At 40.3% G+C, this 16,316-nt stretch overlaps 1 protein-coding gene and 1 long non-coding RNA gene across 2 annotated transcripts in view; one reads left to right on the top strand and one right to left on the bottom strand.

Moving 5' to 3' along the window:
• Positions 1 to 5,349: 5,349 nt before the first annotated feature.
• LOC139587014 (uncharacterized) lies at positions 5,350 to 8,203 on the bottom strand. The gene is made up of 3 exons (XR_011678170.1): positions 8,077 to 8,203; positions 7,850 to 7,967; positions 5,350 to 5,876 (listed from the first exon to the last, which is right to left on the bottom strand). It is a non-coding gene; the product is annotated as an uncharacterized lncRNA (long non-coding RNA).
• A 5-nt stretch (positions 8,204 to 8,208) lies between these two features.
• Positions 8,209 to 16,316, top strand: part of SULF1 (sulfatase 1) — a 148,771-nt gene continuing 140,663 nt past the window's right edge. Inside the window, exon 1 of the mRNA XM_071420776.1 lies at positions 8,209 to 8,311. The gene's annotated coding sequence lies outside the window, so the exon portion shown is untranslated. The remainder of the gene's footprint in view (positions 8,312 to 16,316) is intronic.

A 16,316-nucleotide genomic window follows, 5' to 3' on the forward strand; every position in this document is an offset into this window, starting at 1 on the left:
CCTGAGCAGTCAACTTCTGGAGCAAACCTACAGCTGGAATAAGGTGGGGAGGGGAAAAATATTTCTGATCTTAGGGACACATTTAGTGTGCACATTAAGGCATTTAGTGATTGGGGTGCAGATAATTAATCTGATGACCCAGGAACTCACTTCTCAGGACTCCTGAAATATATAAATCTTTCGGTGAAGGAAAAGAAACCATTAGCCTTGAGTAAATCTAGTCTGATCTAGAGGGGATGCTTGAACTTTTACTGCATGATTGGCAGAATACTTTATTAAAATGCTGTGCATGGGCTTTAATAGATTGAATTCTCACCTTTTTATGGCATTATCTAACACATGTTATTGTGTCTCTGATAAGTACATCTGTTTCAATCAGTAGATTCAAGGCTGGTCACCAAATTCTTTTATTTTCAACAGCTAATTTACACAGCTGCTGAGCTTCAATCTTGAATGAAATGCACTGGTGCCATGATTAACATAATTCTGTGCCAGTCCATTTCTTCTTATCCCCCATCCTATCAATTATGACTGAACTTTAATACCACCTGTGAGACTGGCGGGGGGGGTCACATCCACTCTTGCACAAACTTGTGCTGTGCAGAGCTGAACTGGTTAGGAAGGACCCTGCAGGATCTTTCATCCCAATTTCTTCTGGCTCTGTGTATCAGTATGACTGCTAAGAAAGTCCAAGAAGGTATGGAACCTGCAAGAAGGTGTAGGCAGCTCTGCAGGAATTCCTGCCCCAGTTCTGACAATGCACATGCTTTACTGTGTGCTCAGACATAAGCCCTACCCTGGACTAATGAGCTAAAAACTTGTAGTGCATGTTCTAACCTAGATATCTCTAATTCAGGCAGGTGTGTAGATAACATTTCATTTAACCCAGAGCTTTTCCTCTGATGGAAAAGGAGCTCCTCTTACCAGGAGCTAGATACACTGGATAGTATTTGGAATTGGCTTGTATATGTCCTGAACTTAATCAAAGGCAATCTCATCAGCCTTATTCTGGTAAGTATAGTCCACAAGAAAGATGACCTGCCCCTGGAGATTCCACACTCTCTGTTCTCAGAGGACCTAAAAGAATTCTTAAGGGTCTGTATATCAATGGAAAGTACTTATCATCATTTCACTTTTGGTTGTCAATTTTTACCTGTTGCCACGGAATTATTCATAAAGCCCAGCAGCCAGTGTTTCAGTGGGTGATGGTGATGTGCCGTGATATGTTTGTTTATGTTTCTGATGGCCTTTGGAAGCCTATGTCTGAGTGATTTTAGGAACCCAAGAGCAATCTTAATTTATTCTACAAATTGCTGCAGTAATTCAAAAGAAAAGAGCTTTTGCACTAGGATAAAACCTGTCATTATTTTGTGGGTTTAAATACTTTTCTCGAAGTATATGTGGATAAAACTTCCAACAAGGAGTGACAGTGTGTGGGTGGATATTGATCAAACAGGTGAATAATTGCAATAAATTTAGGCTTACCACACCAATTATAAGCATTATCCTTTCCGTATGCTGTGGACAAAATATGTTCAGATACTGTGATACTTAAATTAAATGTGATTTGAATACAGTAATTAGAGCCTACTGGGTTTAGTAACAAAATGCAGGTGATGTGCACAAATAAAAATGCAGTGAAATTGTACAGCTTGCTGACAGTGGAGATTTCACATACCATACCTTATTCTGAATTGTATTGTTTCCTACTCTGGGAAGCTGCAGAAATTGTGTCATAGAGTGTCTTGATAAACCAAATGCATTTATACATAATGATGAGACAATTGCCATGTTTGTAATGTCTGCAGAGGTTTGCATAGTGGAAGTTTGCTCAAAAATGACAAAATTTTACTAAAATATGGAAACCTGATGTCTCAAACCAGTAGCAAGTGCTCAGTCTGAAACAAAGCTAACCAGAAAATAACAAAAAAGCTGCTCTCTGTTCCCTGCTAGTGCCAAGGGCCTTAACACTGTGCATGTAGTATATAAACAAACCACTGTGATCAACACCTGAGAGCTTATAAATGTCTGAAATGTGTGGTGACAATTTGCAGAACTTCTGCATTGCTCCCTCATGCCCACTTACAAACTATTTGGATAATCTGGAACCTGTTAGGCAATACCATACACCATTGTTTGCTGCTCTGCCCTAGGCCTGTGCAGTGCAATAGCAAACACTGCCAGGAATGCTCCAGTTTGTTCTGGGGAGGGCACAGTGCAGCTCTCCCTCCCTGTTTGCAATGCAAGCGTGCCTGGCAAAGTGAGTTGCAACAGGACCATCTTAGCCACCTGGTAAAACCATGTCTGCTCTCAGCTACCAGTCTTACATCTCACCCAGGTTTGCACTACCCTTTATTCTGTGTGTCTCAGGTGTGTGCCACTGTGCTTTTATCAGCTGGGGGTCTGTTTGCTGTGGAAAACTAAGTCTGGAAACCTGTATGTATTGGGCTCAGTTCACCTCTACCATAACACTGTGGTTTCAAGAATACTTGGTGGCCAATTTCCCATGTAGGTCTTTGTGGCAAGCAGATGGAAATTCCACAGAGGTCTCTGGATCTCGTTCAGAACTGGCCTGAATGATTGTTACTCATCATATGTGACTGATCATTAAAAGGCTTTTAAGTGTTTCCAAGATGTTCCCCAATTTATTATACGGTTTGGATGCAGAGGAAAAAATATATATATAGTCAAGTTCCAATTGAAGAAAAGGAACAACAAATAGAACAGAGAAAGTCCTGTTCATCTTCTTTACTCCTGTCTCCTTGCTTCTTTCCTCTTTTCCACTTCTGTGCTGTTTCACATCCATCTGCCCTTCACATTTCCCCCCCCCATCACTAATTCCTATGCTGTCTAAAATGCCTTTGAGTCCTATTTCAGTTCTGGTGTTCAGTAGATGTGAGTCCCATTGATTTATGCCAGCCAGGACTGAATTTTGTCCCCATAGCATACCAAATTGCTTCTGCACACACAGGGAATGCCAAATCAGTGTACAGACATACTATTTGTTAACTACTTTATTACTCATTTACACTTGGCATGAAATTCATACCCTCATTTATGACACTGCTGAGTCAGTTGACTGGCAAAGGACTGGCATACAAAGTTGACTGGCTTAGAGGACTGGCAGTGGATACAACACCCATCCCTTGCAAATTGTCAGCTCAAATTCTAATCAAGTCATTAAATCAACCCAACCAAAACCTCTTTCTGTGCAATGCTGTTGTAAAAATGAGGTTGGTCTCCCCCTGGTTCCCAGTACACGCGTGTCAACACCACAGTTGACTCTAGCACCCTTGCTGGCTACAGAAGCTCCCGAGCCCAGGATTTAAGCAGGCAGGGAGACTGAACTCTTTGTCCTGGCCTCAGGTCACGGCAGGTTGATGAACAAGCAAGTCCTACTTCTGCCTCAGCTATAGCTGCCTTCTATTTTCTGGGACTAGCAGCCTGGCACCTTCTACAAACATCTTGTTTTCATAAAAAATATTCTACTCTAGTCTGATTGCATAATATATGTATTTTCTCTCTTTTTAAGAGAAGTGTTAGAGCTAACAGGCCTTTGGTTTGAGCAGGAATTGCAGGATTGTGACCCCTCTGGGATCTTTGTCCTAGATTTCAGCCTTGGCAGGTGGAGCATTCTGTAACCAGTTGACATTTAGTGGCTAGTTTGTTAGTCAAATATCTTGTTTTATTTTTTCCTTTTTGGTTTGGATGAGTTTGTATGGGTTTCTAAAGTATTTGGGAAAGGCATGAGCTTTGTGGTGCCACTGCACCTTCATCGAGCCAAAGAAGTTCCTTTCCTCATTGAGAAATCTCACTTCAAAAGAAGTTGCGATGTTTTTTAAATTACTGTTTCAGCTGGCTTTTATTTCCAAATGTCTGCATCACTCAGAAAATCTGAGTTTGTTCTGGTTTGTGGTATTTCTGATTTATTTTCCTATTTAGAGGGAATATATTTTTTTTTACATATGTCCACTTTCTTCACACAAAACACACACACACACACACACACACACACACACAGAGACAAAGAATTTGGAGTGACCTCTGGTCTTATTGCAGTTTGAGGAAAGAAAATAAGAATGTAGAAAGATTCTGGATCTCAGCCATTACAATGAAAAACATCTGTTGAAGCCTTTGCAAGCATAAATTTATCTGGCCATGGGCATGATTATTGATTAAAATCCACATTCTTTTTTCTAATAAATTTAACTCTTATAAATTTTCTACTCACTTTTTTCCTAATAAATTATTTCAGCTTCATTTTGTTCCTCAATAAAGAAAGGTAGAAACTTGTTGCATGTTAGTGCTTCTGTAAAGCAGAGGTGGCCGACGTTTATTCTAGGCACAACCTGATGGTGGTCCAGAGTGCTGGATAATCCCACAGTGCTGGCTCCTTTCCTCTCTTTCTCACTGTTAAATTACATAAAATAGTTTCCTACTGTTGTGTTTCCATGTAAGCAACCAAACAGAGTCCTGTGGAGGTATGCTGAAGTCCCAGATCTGAGCAGCGGCTTCTCCGACTGTGAACATGAATGGCAGCATGAGGCAAATCCGTAAAATTCCTGTTTCAAGAGATCTATCATATCTGAGGGCTGCAATGTCTCCAGACTTGCAGGGACAGCTAATTATGTCCAAGGCTGTCTGGTTATGAATGAGTATTACACAGTCTTGCTGGGATACTGATCTGTTTTGGGATCTGTGTCAGGGTTAGGACATGCCCGTGCCTGAGTCATAGCAGCACATCCGGAGAATCGGAAGAGGCCAAACCTGGATGGGTTCCAGCTCCCCTCCTGAACTGGGCAGGGACTCCTTGGGAGACTCAGAGGTCTGCTTGCCACAGAGGTGTCTGTGCTCTCTCCCAAAGGAATTTTGGAACATGAAAACACTCTTTCCACTACAGATCCCATCACACAGCTTTCTTCAATGTAGAATTTTTATATAATTACACTGATGAAACTCCTCCCTGTGATTTATTTTCTGGAACCTCTGCAGGTTTAAGAAGGAAAGTTAAACGTGGTGAATGAATGCTCTGTACATTTCTGTTCAAACTAAAAATGTATCTTCTACAGAAAATCTCCACTTCATGCCCCTGTGTGGTTTTATTTAATCTTCCAAACCCATATCTAATCTAAAGGCATAAATCACTTTCCAAGACTCAGTAAATTCAATGGGTGTGTTAGGCTGCCTCAGAAGGTTAGCTAATGAATTGGGTCATGGACTTAGCAATGTTTGAGAGAAATTGTAAATGATGCCTGTTTTTATTGGAGGGAAGTAACATTTAAGCATAGGTAATACACATGATAAACTTGCAACACTAGCAAACTGAAAAACACATGGGACCCATGCGTGTGCCAATTCAAATATAACTTTATTAAATGCACCTGATTTTAAGCTACCTTTTAGTATTCCATTTAGCAGTTTAATGAGAACCAGTTATAACATACTTGGGGGTTTTTTTTCTGTGTTCAGAATTCAGCAAGCTACACAGCTAACATGCATATCCATTCAGGCAGGCAGAATCAGAAAATACAATGAAGGCCTTTACTGTAAGTAAATGTAGGACATCAATGTGACCTTTTAAACCAACACATCCCTTGCACACTCAGCAGAGAACATCTGAAGCAGAAGCTATCGGTGCTTCCTTGAGACCTTTTAGCAAAAAGACTGTATCATGAATTAAAGAGCTCAAGCTGTTGACTACAAGGACTCCGGCATTAGCAGAGAATGGTACTGAGCAGTGTCCATTCTTGCACAAACATCTGCAGCCATTGAAATGGCCACTTGCTCCTGAAGGCAGGGGAGCAGCCTATTATGGACATGTTACAGAGTTCTCTTTCAGCTGCTGTTTGCCTGAAGTGCCAGGTGCAAAAGATGTGCTGTAAAAGAGAAGAGGGTAATGGTCACATCGATTACGAACTGATAATTGCTCACTCACTGTTTCCCTGGTGTTCAGCTGACTGGCTGTTCCAGCAATTATTTTCCTGTTCTTTATTTCTATTAATGGTGTGCCCAATATTGGGGACTGTTTCCCTCTTTTGTAGCTCTAACCCGCTATTGAAATCCTGTAAGTGTAATGTATAGCATTAGCTCTGGTGTGTCTGATTAATGTAATCACAAGCTTAGTTCTGGAAGGAATCCACCCTGTAGTTTACATTAGCTGTTAGATGACCTAAAATTCTCCTCTCTCCCCCATCCATGTGCAAAGTACTGGTTACATGTTTTTACTTTTCTTTTTGTTTATTCTTACAATTTTGCTAAGTCTGGTGAAAGAGCTGACTGCCTGCCATTTTCCACATTCTCAGTAACCTTATAGTTCTGAGTTCTGTTTTCAGATGCACAGGGATGATGAGGGTCACAGAGCAGCATACGTCTTTGTTAACTTAGCTGCTGCATCTGTGGCTGCTGATTTATCTAGGTTAGAATACAACTGTTCAGAAAGATAGTCACAAAAGCCTGCAAACAGTTCTTTTTTCTCTTTTTTTTCTCTTTTTTTCTTCTTTCTTTTTTTTAATGACAATACTTTATCTTTTCTTTCGGCTGAGATATTATGGGGAGTGACATCCTTTGTATGAAGTAACCAAACCATTGCTTTTTAAAGATATGAAAATTAAAGCCTTTCAATTTCTTCACTTATTATTTATTTTCTCAAGTAAGAAATCTTGGCTTACATAAGGATTTCAAGATCAAATGCAAGTTGTCTATATTTTACTCAGACTCCAGGAGTGTAGATTCTGGATTGGGTTTTGTTTTGTGGGGTTTAAGTTACAGAGAATTAAATTCCATGGCAGCATATACCAGATAGTAAAAGAGACTAAAAGAGAAAAAAACCTGCATTTTCCTTTCTCTGAAAGTGAACTATTTGAAGAGGCCAATTATGGAAGTTGAGATCAATATAGCATTAAAAATCAGTTAGGATGAAATGCCAGACGATGACAGATTATCATATGAATTAGATCTTTGCTTGCAGGAACAATTATGACAGCACCTGTTAGAAGCTTACTGTTGTTATTTCAGTACAGCAGATCTCCTCCTATCAATGAACAAAAATCTTAATAATATTGATTTTTTTTTTTTTAATTCTGGAAGATTCTCTACCTGGTAAAGACATCAGGGAGCTGTGTAACAGATAAAGTGCCCAGTAAAATCTGGGAGTTTGCAGGTGGGGAGCTGTAGATTAAAGTGATCAAATTATTTTTAATAGAATTCTCTAGAATATGAGACTTCTTAGAGTGATCCACAAAGCTGGTGATATTCATGAGCCCAGAGCAGTTTTCTTGATAGTTGCAAGAAGGCTTTGAGTGGCAGCAGTTATGTCCTACCATGCAAAGTTTTGAGATAAGGATTAGATTAATCCAGTCAATTATGACACTATACAAACCCCTGACAGTAACTGAAATCAAAAATTATTTCCTCACAAACAGGCTAAGAAGAAATAAAAGGCAAGGGTTCTGGGGTTATTGTTTGTGCTGCTTGAAGTGGGAATGTAGAAATTCAGGAATATACAGAATGTATGCTCTGGCCTCCATTGCTGCCAATGTATGTTAATTCTTTTATTTCTAACCTCAGAACAAGGGTTAGCAGATCTGGGGATAACTAATTATCTAATTCTGTGTTTCAGTGTCATTTAGTCACAAGCAAAATTGGCTGCATGAAATCATTTGTAATTTTTGATGAGCATTATTAAATCTACTCTGGCTGTGTCAGAATAAAGGATGAGACCATCACAAGCAGAGTAAAAGCAGATCCCTTTTTCACTACAAGCCATCTCAAATACCTGCAGGCTCTGCAGGCAGACACCTCCCTGCCTTGCTGGGACACTGCTTGCTGTGTCTGAGATGCTGGTACTCACTCCTTCCATTTTGAATTGCTGCTTTCTGATGGGAGCTCCTCACAAACCTGGGAGAAACCAGTCGTCCTTCCACATCCTTTCCATATGGTGCTGCACAGAAACCACCATGTGCTCCCCCCTGTGAGGAGGAGAGTGTGTACAGGAAAAAAGCATAAATCCAAATAAGTACAAGTCCTCTCCTGGGTGTTTTTTGCACCCAAGCTCGGGGCAGGGTGCACAGTCCTTACCTTGGAGCTGCCAGCGGAGCCTGCGCTGCGGAGCTGGGCTGCATGGCAATGCCACGGCCAGGCCGGCGCTTTGTGCAAGTGCCCTAATTGGGAATGCCAGGTCTCATCCGTCCAGCAAAGCGTGCTGAAAGCACAGTAGCCTGCCTGGGCTCAGCACTGTCCTGCCCCATTCCTGGCTCAGAACTGAACTGTAACCACAGCCAGACAGTTTAGGGGACTGCTTGCGGTGAGTACTGTATGTGGCAGTATGTGGGAAGAGTTTTAAGCCCCTTGTCATAGTTTCAGAGAATGCATAGGATGTTGTTCTGTGTTCTCTCTCTTTCCTGAACTTTTAACCTCATCCTACCTCTACCCATGCTCAAAATGACAGCCACTGAAAAGGGGGGGTGGGGGAATGCTTTCCATTCCTTTCTCTGTTTAAATATGCAAATATACAAATATGCTTAAGCTGGCCATAGGGTTTGGTACTGCTTTCACTCTCCATCCTCCCAGTCAAAGTGGAGGTCCCCACGAGTAAAAAGGAGAATATTTCAAGGTGAGGTACTTTATTGCAGGACAGATGCCAAAAGAAAGCAAGAAAGCACTTAGACACTTTTAATGGACAATGGTTTTACTGATGCTCTCAACTTTGAGCTCACATATGGGGTATTATGAGCTGAGTCATCCAAATGCATGTATTCACATTTCAAAAAAAGAAAACATCTTAGGGAGTATAACCCCTTCATGTTGCTGGAGAAGGCTATTCACTTTCCAGTTCACTTCTTGCTGGTTTGTGCATATTAAAAATGAAAAGTTAAAAATAGTTCTTAACTTTGGCAGCGAGATCAACATCAATGCATATCTGTCAGTGCTGCCCACTTAGCCTGTGGTCCCTCTGCGTAGCTTGACAGAGGGTCAGAGCCATTCTGACAGCTCCACAATGGGAGAAAGATGTGGTGACAGGCAGTGCTGAAGAGCTGAAGATGTCAACAGGATCTCCAAATATCCAAAGGCCTTGAAAACCAGAACTCTGAGCTGCAGAAAGGCAATAAGTTTGTCTAATGTAGGAAAGGCAGTCTTGCATGAAATGGGTCCTTTAGACAGAATCAGAGGATACCTGGAGATACTGGGGTGACTAAATATTTATGAATCCTATTTATGGACTGCCAGGATACCTGAAAAGGACTGAAGTCACTTTGCAGCCAACTATCAAAGTTAACCAATCATATTTTTATAGGGAGTTGTTAAGTGGAAGTAATTTTACACTTCTCTAACAAATCCCATTACAAAAGATTTCTAAATTAATTTTCCTCCCTTTGGGACTTTCCCCCAAATATCTGTAAGTATCTATGGCCATATGTGGTGCATTTCAGCTGGAATAAAATTTCATTTAACTCACTATTTTTTTTTTTTCCCCAAAGTACCTCATAGTTCTCAAAGGAAATAACAAAAAGGACAATCACTCATATTTTATAATTTGCAGGAGCATGGGCTACTCTGGTTTAGGCTTGGAATGTATTAATAGATGCTAATCTGGTGTAATAGGTGTGATCTGGTGTCTGTATTTTTGCTGTCTGTATTTGTGCAGTTAAATATAAAATTAGGAATTTAGGTAACACAGACTTAGATTTTCTGCCTTAATACAGATGTGATTAATCACTTAAGTTAATTGTGCACTGATTTTCCAACTGATATTCAACAATGATGGGGATCATTCAGAATTTTCGGAGTTAAAATGGGAGATGCTGGTAAGTCCCTTACCTGCCTTGTCATGCCTTCACATGCCTTGTCATGCTTATGGTTAGCTGCCTGTGGTACTGGCAGCTGCAAGAAAAGCAGCTGGAAAGGCTTGGCATGTTGAGGAAACTTAGAAGCAAAGGGTGATATAATTGGTCTCAGGTGTGCACTTAAAAAATCTGTGGTGTTTTATCTAGATACTATTAGTACTCCACGAAGCCCTGTGAAATACAAGTAACTGAGGGAACACTGAAAAAAAGATGTTGCTACTTCCTGAGCACTCAGAGAGTATCTTCAGTTTGCAGCTCCTTGTTGAAACTGAGACCTTGTCATGGTTAAAGAATTGGAGCAGGAGGTGTGTAAAATCCAGTGAGAACATGATTCCATCCTCATTGCTGCTTCTGATGGTGGCAGACCTGAAGGAAGTGGAGTTAGGCACAACATTTCTTAACACTACCAAGGAGGAAGGCTCTGCTTCCCTTTCACAAATCTCCTTCCTTGCCTCCTCTCTGCCACATTCTCCCACCACTTCAATTTGGCAGCATTTTGGCCGAGACAGCTCAGTTTCCCAGGCTGTCAAGAAAGACAGCAAAAACACGGGCATTTCTCGCTGGGTTCTGGGGAGCTAAATCTCTCAGATAATGGACTCTGCCACAAGGCAAGTGTGGGAGGAAGGTGAGAGATGAAGATGGGAAGAGGCAGAGGGCCAGGCTGCAAAGGAACAGAGCAGAAGAGAACATTTGGGAAGTGATGCCAGCCCAGCACTTGAAACTACATCAGGAATGTGTGCTGGAGGCAGGGAAGGGACACCACATGATGCTCTGCCCAGCTTCAGTGGCCTGAAAAAAAGAGCCTCTAGGAAATCTGTCACTGTGTTGGGAACATATACTTGAATTATAATGTTTCTTTTTCCCCAAAAAAAGATGAGTAATTTGGATCTGGGACAAAGAAGAAGGAAATTTTGGCTTATCCTACAAACAGGATATGGGTGTTTATTTGAGTCAGGGATATTTCTGTTTTAAAGAACTGTATGATGTGTTGCTTCTTGCTATGCTATGGATTAAGGAAGCCATTCCTAAACTCTTTTTGAAGAGACCATATTCTTCTTTTCACCTCTGACTTAAAGATGGTCTCTGGAAGAGGATTCAAGGGAAAACTTATGAACTGCATACAGAAAAATGTCAGTGTCCAGCTGACCCTCCACAAGTGTGATGCAGATGTTTCAAGTCACATGTATGTTCCACTAATGCATATTGGATAAGTGCAAAGCCACAGACTGAGGGATTGACATCCTTATTGCCTAGTGAACAAATCTTAAAAATACATGCTGATATTTCAGTTGCTACTAAAAATGCTTTACTTCTGTTTTTATACCATCAGTCACTCACAAAGTAATTGTATGGTAGTTCTTGCCGGGCCCTGATGTTTAGCTATTTACAAGCCTTACCTGCAAAGGTAAAATGCTGTGATCCTATGAGTTAAATTTGACAGCTTCAGGCAAACTAGCCTAAAGATCCCTCTCCATAGATCTAGTGGGTGGAAAATCTGACTCTTGCTGGGTTTGCTTTCTCTACAGAGATATTCAGAGAGCAATAGACTTGTGCTGAACAACTCTCAGGTCCTGACATTCAGTACTGACCATGTTGCAATCAGAGGCTTGTACCTATATGAGAGCTGGAGTTGGTATTCTGTACTGATAATGGTGAAGTACTTCTTGCAGCAATCAAGTAGACCAGGTCCTGGTGCCTCACTGCTGCAGTAAGCACCATCCCCCCTCTTAGCAGCAATTTTAAACTTATTTGGTATTCTGCAGCAGCCGCCAGCTGTAGTGCAGGTGTAGCCTCTGCTGGGATTGTTTAGAGCCCTGCTCCCACTGTCCTAGTAACTTTTCCTGGAGGTAGTTTGCACTGCAGTAGTGTCCACAGAAAGAGAACATCCTCAACATTTATCTGGATGCCTTTCAGATGGCACAGTGTTGGGAAACCTGAGTGACACTTGAGTGTTTCTGTAACATCTCAGCCCTAAAAGTGGCTGAGGAGTTGGTACAGCCACAGCCTTGAGAACTCATATCTTTCTCTCTGCAAAGACATTAAATGCAATTTAAAGCTTTAGGAAAGCATTAGGAGCACCCTGTACCTTTTCCCATTCCCCTGATTTTGCCTTTCTGGTTTAGCCAAGGAAAACAACTTGGAGGCAGGAGGAAAGAGGAGTCTGAACAGCTGTTACTGAGACCATGGTATCTTGCTGATTCAGCAAAGAAAAAAACAAGATACATTTATTTAAATGCATTGTGGTTGAACACAATTTACAGGATTGTAACATTAAGTTATGTAACATTAAGATATGAAAAAACCCCACAGCTGAGATGAAGCTTTGAGGTCAGAGACAAGAGTAGACAAGAGAAGCTTCTACACAGTGCTCCTGTGGAGTGAGGGTATTGCCATGTCCTCGCTAAAACTTCCCTGTTGTTCAACAGCCTCACCCCAGTCAGCTGCTCCCTGTCAGCAGGAGCTGGCACTGCTGTTTGCCCACTCCTCACTCCAGTCACGAACCCATAAAGCAGAAACAGTCTTATGGGTTTCAGGGTCATAAATTTTGTGCATTAAGGTAAGCATAATTGTGCAATTAAGTCTTAGTACACCTTAAGAAATCTATGCATTCTAGTGGGTACTTGCCAAGGCAGAAAAATTCAGCAGCAAGAAAGGGTTAAACTTCTGATCTTCACAGATATCTATGGCTCCAGGCCTCATTTGGAAGTGAGTAGGGCTGCAGTGCTCTGCTCAAGCACATGTCCATCAGCCAAACTTCCAGAAGCACGGAAGTCGGCATTTGCAAAAAATATGCCTGATTTTCCATGGGATTCACATGCTCCTCTGTAAGTTTTCAATTATTTGGAATGTCCAACTGCTTCTTTCTGTGAGAAATATTTTCTGACAAGAGCATTGCTGACCCATCCATGGGCAGCTACCAGCACTTTGAGTGGCTCCTGTTATGATATATAGAATAGCTAATGACACTCCTGTATGCAGTTATCTTTTATTGAGCAGCAAGATCCTCAGAAGAGTTAAATAATTCCTCTGATCCAAGAACCTAATTCACTTTGAAATTGAATCAGAAACCCCAAATGAATGTAGTGACTAACCTCTAGGAATGCTCTGCCTAGGATGGATGGCCACTTGGTCTAATAATACTTCATTAACTGTATGGTAGCAAAACTAACTATAGCTGGATTACTTAAAATTTAAAGAGTCCAGTATTTCCCAGACAGTTTTTTTTCCCCTGTGCATAGGTCCTCACTAATTAAGGAAGTCCAGCTTTATAGGTGGAGCAATACCAAAAAAGCACCAATAAAATTTTTAAAGCTCTCTAAACTGTTTTAATACCTTATTTCATGTGGCATATACAGAGTTATGATGGTTCATAAGGTATAAAGTTTTTTATTAGCGGTCCATTGGGGAGACTGCATAACTCAATCGCTCTTTTGCAACTCATTTAATGCACATCACCACAGCATTTGACTAGCATACTTAGCACAAATTGAAGTCAGTAAAATATTTGACTCAGCAGCCCATTACATACTTACACAAAGAGAGAGTTAACTGGAAACTAATTTAGGGAATTAGTGGTTGGTTACAAAACACAGCATAAACAGACCAACTTTTCTCCAGATAAGGCTACATTATTCCCAAAAACCTGTAGGTCTTGCAGTGTTTTTCCAAAAAGATGTGTGGTATAAAAATTGTAAAATCGAGTGTCTTGTGCTTTAACATCTTTTTATGAAACAAATGGGAAAACTGATATGGGAGGTATAGGATTCATTTTCTCCCTCTTCTTTCATCTCCTTTTCCCTTTCCCAATGTTCAGAGAGATTCACTTAAGATAAGTAGGATTGTAAGGTTCTCCTTGCAAAAGCCTATTTCTTTCCATGCTTGCCATCTGACACACCCAAGTTGTAAGAGCTCAATAGCCAGTCCCCAAAGTGCACAGGGATGGTGACACCACACAGTGCAGTCACTTTTTAGGTGACCATCGCCCTTGATGTCCCTACAGCAGTAGCCAGCAGAGTGTCACAGATGGCACCTATCTGTGTCCAAAAGAGAATAGAGACTGGTCATCCTCTGTTATTTTGTATGTCACCAACATCAGAAGATTAATTGTGTTTTCAGCTGAGAATTTCCTTTGAATTACAAAAATCTTGGTTAAAACCCTCCTGTTTATCACAGAACAAACACAGATGGCCATAGTATACTATTTTCTTGTCTTATGATATGGCATACTGACCCTCTGTAAAGAACTCGAAGCTTGTTGTGTGCAGCAGTAGAGAAGAGGAAAAAAAGCACACAGTGGGAGCAGATTAAGGACCCACATACACAAGTGTTTGAGAGACAGGGATTTTAATTTAGGTCTTCAGACATTTAAGAGTAAAGACTGTTTGATTCTTCTGTTAAGGTGACAAGAATTATTTCAGTCTGTTCCTACTAATATTAGCCTGTACTAGTTGTATTTATAGAACATATACTTTTCAAGGCGACACATGGCCAAGAAATGAAAATTTCCTTGGTTGACATTAGAACAAACAAATGATCTCCTGGAATTGTTTTCATGGATTTCTGAGAAAAGCCTGCTGGTTACATCATTTACCTGAAATCTACTACACCAGTTTAAAAAGTGCCATGCTGTGCAACTTGAAACAGGGACATGAGCAATAGACCAGAGAAATGTAATGACCATTGGGTCTAAAGAAACAGTTTTGCTTTGGCTCCAGTGTTTAATTATTTATACAAAACAATATTCCCAGTAAGAGACTAAACTTGGCTACAAGGAATAAAAATGTTTTATTCCTTTACATCCTTTTGAAAATCTATCTACAACTGGCTGAGGTATATATATACACACACATACATATATATGTATATATGTGTATACATATATATATATATAGCAGAACTGCAAAAAATTCCAGTGCACTGAATATGTTCCATCCACATACAGCTCTGACATGTCAGCTGGGTTGATTGTGTACCTTCCCAGAGCTGCAAGGGACGTGCAGATCTCCCCTGACATTACTTGATATTTACTAGACTTGAAAAAAGATTGTGCATCAATTGAACACGTTGTCCATCACAATCCAGAAGAAGGAGGAAGAAACAACCTAACTAATACAGAAAGCTGCAGATATTGAATGAGGCAGGAAAGAGCATGCAAAACAGACAAGGTAAATGAATGAGATTGATAAGAGTCAAAGGACACTGGGATAGCTTATAAATAGAAAAGTGGTTTTTAAAGTGCAATAGCTGTGAACTATATTTAGCTGTGAATGACCCACTGCTGATGAAGAAATAAATAGCTATTGTGATAGATTTCTGTTCTCCATCCCTTAGTAGCTGCTCTACAAACAGAATTTTTGGTTTTTTTATAAACAATTATACAATTACTGAATTTAATTATAAAATTACTGAATTTTGTTTAAGAGGCAGGAAATCCTCTTTTTTGAGTTTTTAAAGCCTCTTAATAAATGTTATAGACTTTTTTGGGGGAACATTCTGGTCTTGTCAGTTTTTCTATATTTCGTTTTTCTTTTTTTTAAATATGTATATAAAACCAGATAGATGGTGCCAAAACTGTTAAAACCACATAAAATCTCAGACAAATGACTTCAACCAGAATTATGATAATCTGGCAAACTTCAAAATTCTCTTCAGAATTCTCCCCAGCTATATTCTTAAATTTGTATGTGACCCATGCCTTGTTAAATGGCACCTTAATTTGAGAACTTCTAAGGGCCTTTAATACTTGATCATTGAATCTAAATGTTCTTTTAAATTCTTTTAACTTCCTCCTTAAAAAACCATCAAAGTAAAAACCATATTTCAAAGAGCTAGTCCTTTATCAGCAGTTAATAGCTCAGTTCTGCTGTGCATACACAGGCAAAAGCCTCATTGAAATCAATGTCTAAGTTCAGAGCCTTTTTTTTCACTGGATGCCTTTAAAGAAGTATGGAATTTCTGTCCCAGAAAAGATATGGCTCAAATTAAATTTCTACAGCAGTTAGATTCAAGGCTACAGCCCAGGGATGGGTGGGATATACAACTGGGAGGGTCCATCAAAGACATATGGTCTGGTAAGCTTAAGAAAACCAGGGTAGATGTGGAAGAAAACTGGTGGCAAAGAAGGAAGGCTGGGTACCATCATGGTGATTTAAAAGCAGGGTAAAAATGGCCCTGGACTTAAGAGTTACAGAAAACCTCTCATTGTGCAGAAGCAACTGCACATATTACATGCTCTGGTTTGGCCTGACACCATATGGAAATTCCCACTGAAAGGGGACTGCAACTCCAGCAATGGAAGTGTTTCCATCTGCTTAGCACAGACTGAGAAGGGATCTCCTCCTATGGCCAGCTTTTGGCCCTGAAGATTGACAGGTTTTCATCTCTCTAACTAAAGGTACAAAGACGCGCCTGGAAATGGGCAAAGTAAATTTGCATGCCATCTTTATATTTACTAGATAGTGACACTAACACAAG

This window comes from Agelaius tricolor, unplaced genomic scaffold (genome assembly GCF_023055355.1).
Source record: "Agelaius tricolor isolate 1412-34295 unplaced genomic scaffold, bAgeTri1.0.p SCAF_2, whole genome shotgun sequence".
NCBI classification, from domain to species: domain Eukaryota; kingdom Metazoa; phylum Chordata; class Aves; order Passeriformes; family Icteridae; genus Agelaius; species Agelaius tricolor.